The 11106-nt window shown below is 36.8% G+C and overlaps 1 protein-coding gene across 3 annotated transcripts in view; it reads left to right on the top strand.

Moving 5' to 3' along the window:
• LOC146481382 (uncharacterized) overlaps positions 1 to 11106 on the top strand; it is a 41003-nt gene that overhangs the window by 16362 nt on the left and 13535 nt on the right. Inside the window, exon 1 of one of the 3 annotated variants that reach the window (XM_085108468.1) lies at positions 4796 to 4814. The exons of 1 other annotated variant lie outside the window; for it this stretch is intronic. The gene's annotated coding sequence lies outside the window, so the exon portion shown is untranslated. Of the gene's footprint in view, positions 1 to 4795; positions 4815 to 10884; positions 10954 to 11106 lie in introns of those variants that run through there. One more of the 3 variants, XM_085108469.1, reaches the window with a different exon arrangement.

Raw genomic sequence — 11106 nt, 5'->3', positions numbered from 1 at the left:
GGCAAGTTCACGTAACTTTCAGGAGCGACCATGCACAGTGACATTCATTTTCAGCTTAAATAAACTAGTCATCTTGAAGTTCTTTCCTTACAGAATCGTATATTTTGAACATTTCCTCTAGTATTCACCGAATGTTCGGTATTTTTCTGTAAGATTTACGAGAATTCAAAGCTGAAATCGCCGTCATCCACACGGGGCTCGCTGACGCTTGCCACAAATTTCAACATGATTTTGACTTTTATAACGCAAATTTTGATTGGTTCATGTGTTGTCAGATGCGCGTTTTCATTGGCTAGTAGCAAAAATGATTGTCCAAAGCGTGTACTGAGAACATCTATTTCAATCAAAAAATAAATAAACAAAATTTCCCTTCATTTGTCGAATTATTTTTTTAGAAATATTTTATAAAAGCAATAGAGGACTTTTTTTCCCGTGTTTACATAGCCTCATCTAAACACTCGGGGAGTTGAGAGAATTCTCGAAAGTTATGCAAACCCTCGACTGCGTCTCGGGTTTGCATAACTGTCTCGAATTCTCCCAACCCCCCTCGTGTTTAGATGTAAACACGGAAAAAGTCCTCTATTGCTTAAATTTTAACTAAACTGGCTTCCAGGTTACAGATACCCGTTTGCGAAGCATGCGATTTTGTAGGTGTCTAATGTTTTTGTGCTTAAGCGTAATTTCTCTTAAAACAAAAACTGGACAGAGAATAACACTATAACAAAGTTAATTATATTGCTAGTCAGAAATCCCATTCAGGCAACCATTGTATTATTTGTAAATTTTCAATATCTATCCCAATTATTTATTAATTTGGATACCGAAGATGTTTTGAAATAATATATTCCTGACAAAATCAGCATTATATTTTACCCTTAAATAATACACAATATAATTACTAGGAAAAAAACGGCCTCGTCCAATTTGGCAGTCCTCAGAATTTTTTTCATTCAATTATTTCCAAATTGGACAGCATGTAGTCCTATTACATATACAAATGGACTCCAAAGCCATCCATTATTAGTTGAATCGAACTTACATCCGACATTCTGCAAAGAAAATGAAACCTTTGTTGTAAACTGATAATGAGAGGCCCACCCCCCACCCTCTCCTTCTCAGCCTCACCAAACTGGATTTACGTGTATTTACAGTAAGCTCGTGTACAAAGAATTCGTTATGAACCTAAAAACAATGGTGTTTTTGTGGGACACAACAAACCATTTGTAAAGAACAATTATATGCAAGCACAAGGTAGATAATTCACATTTCTCTGAGGAGTTGCCCAGTGATTTAAATTTGGTGTAAATTTCTCTGTAAAATGGAGTAACTGGAGCTTCAACAATTTCTTCACAGTGAAAATTTTTAAAGCCACAATTTCTGTCTCCTGCATTATTCTAGACATATCTTTTAGATCAAGAAATACTTTTGACTGAAAAGCGCCGCCGCCATTTTGAAACCCAGTGGTTGACGCCGCTGACCACCATGAGCGGTTGTTGTTGTTGTTTTGCCTTTCACCACTATTCCATGCTTGCATTCTACCCTACCTTTCCCCAGCTAGTCAGTTTTTCACTGTCCAGATTTTTCCCGCCATGTTTCAAGAAGGCAGAACTCAGCTGTAATAAGAAAAAACTGAGGCGGAAATGGAAGTTAGCATTTTTTGTGTAGGGGTATACACCGTATTCACAAATGGCGGACGCGAGCGAAAAAACTGGGACTAGGCACTAAAACAAGACGTTTTAGGATAAACAAATATGTCTTTTCCTGCGAGTGCAAAGTTGAAACAGAGACCAATCGGCCGATAAGTACAGAGAGTCTAACCCCAAACGAGTTTAAGTTCTACCGATTATTGGTTTGTTCCTTTACAATTACAAAAACAAAACAAATCAGTTTAATTTTTTGTTTGCTAAGATTTCAAACCTTCGAGGGCAATGGCTATTTTGAATTTTATGTAGCCAAGGTTAGAAGTCTTAGGAAAATAAACATATTACATATTCCCATCACTGCCTTCTTTACATTTATGACTGCAGCGAGAAACAAACAAACCAACAATAGAACTAACAATAAAATGTTCAGAATAAAATCATCGATCTAAAAATTTGACGCTAAAGAACTCTTTACTTATCCGCAGATTAATCTCTCTGCGGAGCTGCACTCGATGGCAAGAAAATTATTTTTGTTTATCCTAAGACACCCAAATTTGATGCCTAGTTCTAGGTTCGTTCCGAACGTCCGCCATTTGTGAAAACGGTGTATGTTGCTTTCAATACACCCCACCACTATTTTGCGACTATATTCAAATTTCATATCACTTTACCTTAGGGAAATTAAAATCACTGAAGCAAACAAACGACTCGCACTGTGAACATTCGCTGACGTGTCAAACTCACTATTCCGCATCCACGAGGGAAAATTAAAATTTACCAGACTGATAATACGAAATTACTTATTTTGTTAGTGACCAGGGAGTCGAGAGTGCCAAAAAACAAAAACAAAAAACCCCAGAAAATTTAATAAAGTACAGCGAAGGTTTCACCCCCTCACAATAGGAACAAAGACTACAGAGCTTCTGTCATGACTGCTACTGACAGGTAAAACATTTCTAGTGGAATTTAATTTGTTTTTACTTATTGTACTTGAGGAATACAGTAGAGGTTCAAATGACATAATTTGTCGACGAAACAATCCACCGTACTTGTAATTGATTGTTCCAAACCCAAATGTTTTTGATTTGCTGAAGCCTTGAAACTTCTTAAGCTACTCGCTTTGGTTTCCTCAAAATTGTATCCAATACTAGACAACAAAACAAAAATAGAAGAAGTCATTCTATTGGGCATTTTGACGACTTTGTGTGTATCGTCCTAGCCAATAACATTTCTCGTTATAATGATTCTGATCAGGAAGAAGTTTTAGATATTTGTTCTCTCAAAAACTTGATCTTACGAGAGCCTTATTATATGCAAAGAAAACAAAACAGAAAACTTACAGATGCTTTACTTGAGCTTCGAATGATTTCTTAAAGAATATAACAGCGTAGTTTGGTATGTATTCCAAGGAGATGATTTAAGCAGAAGACTTGATATATTTTGTCTTTCGATATCAGATTTGGAGGCTTTCAGGAATATTTGGGTAAATGAACGGAGTTTGTTTTGCTCGGATGCTTGACGCGCTGAATTTTTAATTTCGAAAATCAATCTCACATGGCGTTTGTCTTTCTTTCTTTTTGTTGGCGAACCAAAAACGTCATTTTCATCCGGCTAAAATAGAAAGCCGCAATTTCCCCATCAGTTGGAAAATTCAAGGCCATGTTTCTCACCGCAATTCGAATCGAAATATCTGAAGCGAGATTACATCGAAATGACTCCTTTCAGGGTGCCCTGGTTCAGATTTTGCATTTTTTGCCCGTTAGTATATCATGTCTAACAATTTGTTTCATTTCTTTCTTTTCAGATTTATACATTTTCCCCGCTAAGCCATGCAACCGCTAAAGTATTTCAAAGGTAAATTATTTTAAACATGTACTTACTAAGATGTGCTTAAGAGAATCTGCGGTGTTAAAATTAATTGCGGTATAAAGTTAAGTTAAAGCCTAATTATAAGTGGAATATTTAACTTTCATAACATAAAATCTGTTTTAGTAGATCTCATTATCTTTCAGGTCAGTTTTGGTTTTAGGTGGAGTTTTTGCGTTAACATGACCCGTCTATGTATCACAAGGCACCAATTTCCACATCGCTACATGTTTACTTTAAAAAGACATGCGATCTCGATTGTAAAAGACGAATCATTATGTACGATATAAAACTGTTCGCCATGCTAGCATTTCCAAATTTAGTAAACACTCCTTGAAGCGGCCTAATAGGATACATGGAAGCTTTCACCTCTCACAAAAGAACAAAGGCTACACTGCTTCTATTGTGACTGCTTCTGACAGGTAAAAAATTTCAAGTGGAATTTAATTTGCTTATTGTATTGAAATAATTTGAGGAAAACAGTACAGGTTCTACTGGCATGGTTTGACCCCAATTGTTTTTAATTTGCTGAAGTTCTGACATTTCTTTAGCTATTCGCTTTGGTTTTCTCAGAATTGTATCAAATATTAGACAAACCAGTAATAAAAGAAGTCATTCCATTGGACATTTTAGCGACAGTATACAAATCGTTCTAACCAGGGTTTTAGCAAATAATATTTCTCGTTAGAATGACACTGGTCAGGGAGACTTTTTGAATATTTGTTGTGTCAAAAACTTGATCTAACGAGAGCCTCATTATATGGAAGGAAAACAACAAAAGACAACTGTGCATTACTTCAGCTTCATAAACCCACCAAGTAGACAATTGCTAGAAGAATATTACAGCATAAGTTTGCATTTTATTTTCCTCACTGGCACCAAACGAGATGATTTAAGCAGAAGACTTGACATGTTTTTTTCTGTCTTTCCATATCATTTGGGGGCTTTCAGGAATATTTGGGGAAACGACTAGAGTTTGATTGCTCGGATGCTTGACGGGATGAATATTTTATTTCGAAAATCAATCCTACATGGCGTTTGTCTTTCTTTTCTTAATATTGTTGGCCCACCAAAAATCGTTATTTTGATCCGTTTAAAATAGAAAGCCGCAATTTCTTAGGTTTGGAAAATTCCAGACCAAGTTCCCCACCACAATTCAAATCGAAATATCCGCCGTGCCGTGGTTTACATTTTGGTTACTTTTCCTGTTATTATATCGCGTCTAACAACTTCAATAATTCATTTCCTTTTAGATTTATGCTTTCTCTCCGCCGAGCCATGCAGCGGCTCAGAACTACTACAAAGGTAAATTATTTTAAACATGTATTCACTAAGATGCATTTAACGGTTTCTCCAAAAATTTATTGCGGTTAAGGCTAAGCCGAAGCTAAATTATTTGCGGATTTTTTTACTTGTTTTCCGTCATATTAGAATAACTCATATGGCCGTTTTCAATGGCATGTGCGTAATTTCTTTGAAACTGGACTGAGAAATGTGCCTATCTTGGACCTCTTTTGAAAAATAATAAAGCGGCGGCAGTTTAGTAGAAAATCACGGTATAAAGTAGTTTTAATTAATATCACTTGTGGAATTTTTGCGTTTAAAATGACCCGTCTAGGTATAAATTTCACAACGCACCAATTTTTACATTACTACATTAATTAATTTAGAAAACAAAATTCCGCCAACACGAATCAATGTTCGATATAAAACTGTTAGCCATGCTAGCATTTCAAAATTAGTAAACACTTTTTCAGTTTTCTGTAATTTTTTTTTTTTATCGGCTCGAAACCAAACATTTTTACATCGGCACATGATTAATATATACCTAACATATTTTATCTGAAAACTAGATGAAATGAAGTACGATATAAAACCATGTTAGCGTTTCAAAATTTAACATTTTTTTGAAGCGTCGCAATATAAGCATTTGGTAGTTTATTTTATCAGCTCGAAACGAAGCATTTTTACATTTTTGCATGTTTAATTTAAGAGATTCGAGATTCTGAATAAGACGAAACCTGAATGAATAAGATAAACGTTAGCCATATTAGCGTTTCGAAATTACTAATACAAAAACGCTTTTAACGCATCGTAATAAGCCTTTAGTAAACTATTTATGCAGGTCAAAAACAAGCACTGGATTCTTCGTAATTTGAACGCAGTTACTGCTTAAACTTACCAAATAAACAAAAGGTGTTGCAAATTCGCAGTCGTTTGCAATGAAGCGTCATCCAATCTTCATTTATGTTCTTTGTTACCAACAGCTTTAACCTTAAATTCGTTTGAAAATTATGATAAAGTGTTCGAAAAACATTTCGTCTCTTCCGTCATCGGCTGACACGACTGAAAAATTCTTTTCATGGCAATGAGTCAATATGTTCAATCGTTTTACTGAAAGCGAGTTCATTAAACGTCGATTGAAAAACTCAAAACAATGCAAGCAAACAAACCGAAGTCAACAGTCACAACATGACCTAAATACCCATTACTGGAACATTGCACTGTTTACTAGTCAAGGGAAAGTTCCTGGAGCCACAACAAACGTATTGCAAAAGCCGTGATTGAAAAGAGAAAGAAACGAAATTAATCTAAACTGTTCCACTTTTATAGAAAATATACAACTGACATGCTAACTTTAAGGTAAAGTGATTGTGAGAGTATTGCAAGCTCAGTCAATTGCCTTTGTATATTTTTTAGCCGAAAGATCGACTGTTGTTAGGAAGGAGGTATAGTTAGGCTGTGAGGAGGCCTTCTGAGGAGGGAATGGCTGAGGGAAGCCCTCTGCTGTGCCACCTTGTTAAGAGTGCCTGCCTGTAACTTTCGAGAATCGCTGGCCAAGCTTGAAAAATCGAAACTCCTGATAATTTGCCTGAAGTTTACTTTTGGGGAACTATCTTCGAAAATATTATTTGAATGTTCTGAAAATTTTTAGTTTTCGAGAATTTTGGAGAAAACGAAATAACGGGTTTTGCCTCATTAATTATGCAAAAATCTCACTCAAAATTAGCCAAGTTCAATACGCTTGTGTTTAAACAGTACGCAACGCTAGAAAGCGAGGTCGGTTTTGAATAAGAGCATAACTCACCTACTTTCTATCAATGGGACCTATGTAAACTTTTGTAGAGCTTTGGAGGGTTTTATGGCTCTTTGAAAAATTGACATTTTGAGGACTTCGCGATGAGGCGAAAATTGAGTAAGTTTGAAGGTTTAAAATGCATCTTGGTATGTCAGGTATCGACTCGAGAGGAACATTGTGATAAAGCTTGGGTCTTCCTCTTTAATAATACGAAATAAAAAATCTGGGCAATCAATGCACGCGCTGACGAAAACCAAAGTTAGCGAGGCTTCGTTAACAAATTTGCATAATTCGCAACTGTTGAGAAAATGCTATGTTGTGGCGACTCGGTGAAAACATTGACCCAGGCTATCTTCAAATGGTTATTTTACCCCACATTGCATTTGTCTGTTTCTCTTTCTTGTTTAATAACGTGGTAGAAAAGGTCTGGAAAAAAATGCGTGATCGGAAAAGAAAATATTCGTCAAATTCTGGTGGGAAATTTGCATAATGCAAATCTTCCAATAAATCTTTCTGCAAAGGAATCTGATTGGGAAGGTTTCGTTAAGAGACCATTTGACCGAAACACCCCACATGTAAGGAGTCAAAACAACGTTTAATAATTCGATTTAACCAATTATTGTCGAATCTTAACCTGTAAATTAATAGTGCCAAACTGATACTCGCTATTGCGTTACCTGCGTCACGTCAGTAGCTGTCGATAAGTCTTAGAATATAATGCCCACAAACCAACTTGTGCTGCGAAATTGTCAATTACAACAACTAGAAAAAAGACCTTTATTTACTGGCATATGAGTGGTTTTGATAAAAATAAAACGTTCACATGACACTTGAATCACGTTTAAAAGATACATGCTTGTCAAATGAGATGCGAAAGTTGGACACAAGGTCGGTCAAAGTGAATATTTTTAATTAAATCAAGTTTGTTTACTGGAATGCATGCTTTTTCAAATAGCTAGTGCAACCTTCTTCAGTGGCCTTCCAAATAATGATCACCCAGAATTGGGTCAGTCAAAAAAACTCTCAATTCGTGTTGTTTGATCCTGTACCTTCGCAAGTGACTGAAAAACAATGTCAGCTGGCACGCCATATTTTAACGTAATTACTGGTATGAAATATCACACATGCACGGATACACGCTTCAAAAAACCTGTGTGCCAATTTCCGTTTAACAAAATAATAACCTACCTACAGTCCACATTGGCTGTAGGGCATGCATTTATCTTTGTCCAATGTCAACAACAGAAACACGGGTATCTCAGTGACACTGTATACACGCAATGTCTACTGCATACATTACAGGTAGCCGAAGCTCTATGACCTTTGTTTGACCTTTATATTTTGATGTCACGATGAGTGTTACACAATGGCGTAAATCATTACGGTTTGTATGGGAATTTACTAACCTGTTTTGGAGTCGAAAATAAAGGGCATAAATTGAACAAAAATTGCTTACCTTGTCTCCTTGATCTCTTGCCAGTGTTTGTGCGCCATATTTTGGCCATTTTAGTACGATTCCAGTGGGTATTTAAAGGTTTGCTGAACATTTTCCTCGCTCTATATCCTGCTATATATGTCCCCAAAAGGTTGGTCACTTCAGGAGCAATAGTTTTCGTTGCAACGTCACGGCGGACGTCGGACTGCGGACGTCGGACTGCGGACCACGGACTGGGTATAAAAGAGAAACTAAAGTAAGTGGAGGACTACGGACTACGGACTACGGACTACGGACTACGGACTACGGCCTGGGTTTAAAGGAGAACTGAAGTCTGAAAATCATATCTTTCTCGTATTCATTCTCAGTAAGTTGAATATGTATCAAATCAAGTTTCGGTAGTTGTTTTTGTCCCTTTATTGTTTTTTTTTTTTATTTTTAGAAACAAAACAAGGATTTGGAATAAAATAGTGAGGATCGACAGTGCAAACATAAAATCTTGCTTTATCTCGGCGAAACAGCTGGATTTTTAATACGCGCTGAAGAGAGCCGTCATTTTAGTTTTAAGCATTCATCTCAGGGTTCGATATGGTGAAAACTGGCGTGATTAAATTCGCAAAAGGATGTTTGATGATCATGATCGTGATCAGCCAATGAGCCCACGTGCACAATCATCTAGATGTCGTACATAGACATGTATGCAGTAGACATTTCGTGTATACAGTGTCACTGAGGTACCCGTGTTTCTGTTGTTGACATTCGACAAAGATAAATGCATGCCCTGCGGCCAATGTAAACTGTAGGGCGTGCAGTCAGTCCATAGTCCGTAGTCCATAGTCCTCCTATCCTAATACGAACTTTATGCCCACCCCGTGGTCCGCCGCTCTTCGTCTGCGACTCGTGTTTTATAATGACCGCATTGTTAACGTTGAAATTTATTTCAAAGAATACTATTGCTACCAAAGTGACCACGATTTTGGGGATATATATCTATAGTGGGATATCGTATAGAGAGAGGAACATTTTCAGCAAACCTTTAAATACCCACTGGAATCGTACTAAAATGGCCAAAATATGGCGCACAAACACTGGCAAGAGATCAAGGAGACAAGGTAAGCAATTTTTTTTCAATTCATGCCCTTTACTTTCGACTCCAAAACACATTCGTAAATTCCCATACAAACCCTTATAATTTACGCCATTGCGTAACACTCATCGTGACATCAAAATATAAAGGTCAAACAAAGGTCATAGAGCTTCGGCTACCTGTGATGTATGCAGTAGACATTGCGTGTATACAGTGTCACTGAGATACCCGTGTTTCTGTTGTTGACATTGGACAAAGATAAATGCATGCCCTACAGCCAATGTGGACTGTAGGTAGGTTATTATTTTATTAAACGGAAATTGGCACACAGGTTTTTTGAAGCGTGTATCCGTGCATGTGTGATATTTCATACCAGTAATTACGTTAAGATATGGCGTGCCAGCTGACATTGTTTTTCAGTCACTTGCGAAGGTACAGTATCAAACAACACGAATTGAGAGTTTTTTTGACTGACCCAATTCTGGGTGATCATTATTTGGAAGGCCACTGAAGAAGGTTGCACTAGCTATTTGAAAAAGCATGCATTCCAGTAAACAAACTTGATTTAATTAAAAATATTCACTTTGACCGACCTTGTGTCCAACTTTCGCATCTCATTTGACAAGCATGTATCTTTTAAACGTGATTCAAGTGTCATGTGAACGTTTTATTTTTATCAAAACCACTCATATGCCAGTAAATAAAGGTCTTTTTTCTAGTTGTTGTAATTGACAATTTCGCAGCACAAGTTGGTTTGTGGGCATTATATTCTAAGACTTATCGACAGCTACTGACGTGACGCAGGTAACGCAATAGCGAGTATCAGTTTGGCACTATTAATTTAAAGGTTAAGATTCGACAATAGTTGGTTAAAATCGAATTATTAAACGTTGTTTTGACTCCTTACATGTGGGGTGTTTCGGTCAAATGGTCTCTTAACGAAACCTTCCCAATCAGATTCCTTTGCAGAAAGATTTATTGGAAGATTTGCATTATGCAAATTTCCCACCAGAATTTGACGAATATTTTCTTTTCCGATCACGCATTTGTTTTTCCAGACCTTTTCTACCACGTTATTAAACAAGAAAGAGAAACAGACAAATGCAATGTGGGGTAAAATAACCATTTGAAGATAGCCTGGGTCAATGTTTTCACCGAGTCGCCGCAACAGCGTTTTCTTAACAGTTGCGAATTATGCAAATTTGTTAACGAAGCCTCGCTAACTTTGGTTTTCGTCAGCGCGTGCATTGATTGCCCAGATTTTTTATTTCGTGTTATTAAAGAGGAAGACCCAAGCTTTATCACAATGTTCCTCTCGAGTCGATACCTGACATACCAAGATGCATTTTAAACCTTCAAACTTACTCAATTTTCGCCTCATCGCGAAGTCCTCAAAATGTCAATTTTTCAAAGAGCCATAAAACCCTCCAAAGCTCTACAAAAGTTTACATAGGTCCCATTGATAGAAAGTAGGTGAGTTATGCTCTTATTCAAAACCGACCTCGCTTTCTAGCGTTGCGTACTGTTTAAACACAAGCGTATTGAACTTGGCTAATTTTGAGTGAGATTTTTGCATAATTAATGAGGCAAAACCCGTTATTTCGTTTTCTCCAAAATTCTCGAAAACTAAAAATTTCCAGAACATTCAAATAACATTTTCGAAGATAGTTCCCCAAAAGTAAACTTCAGGCAAATTATCAGGAGTTTCGATTTTTCAAGCTTGGCCAGCGATTCTCGAAAGTTACAGTCAGGCACTCTTAAATATACCAATGAACCCTCGAAGTTCAGATTATGGAGGGATGAAAAGAAGGATCTCTGACATTACCCTAATCTCAGTCAACAGGTATTTTATTTTCGAATTTTAGAACCTTTAGTGCCTTTTTTTTCCAAAGGAAAAAAAAAAAAGAAAGAAAAGACAAGTAAAAGGAAACTGTGAATAACTTTCAATTCAGAGAACACCGCGTAGCAAAACAACACTGAAGATGCCCTCCTATTG

Source organism: Pavona decussata, unplaced genomic scaffold, assembly GCF_977016875.1.
Source record: "Pavona decussata unplaced genomic scaffold, jaPavDecu1.1 SCAFFOLD_50, whole genome shotgun sequence".
Lineage (NCBI taxonomy): Eukaryota > Metazoa > Cnidaria > Anthozoa > Scleractinia > Agariciidae > Pavona > Pavona decussata.
The sequence above is the reverse complement of the archived record's forward strand: the minus strand, read 5'-3'. Positions and strand labels throughout refer to the sequence as shown.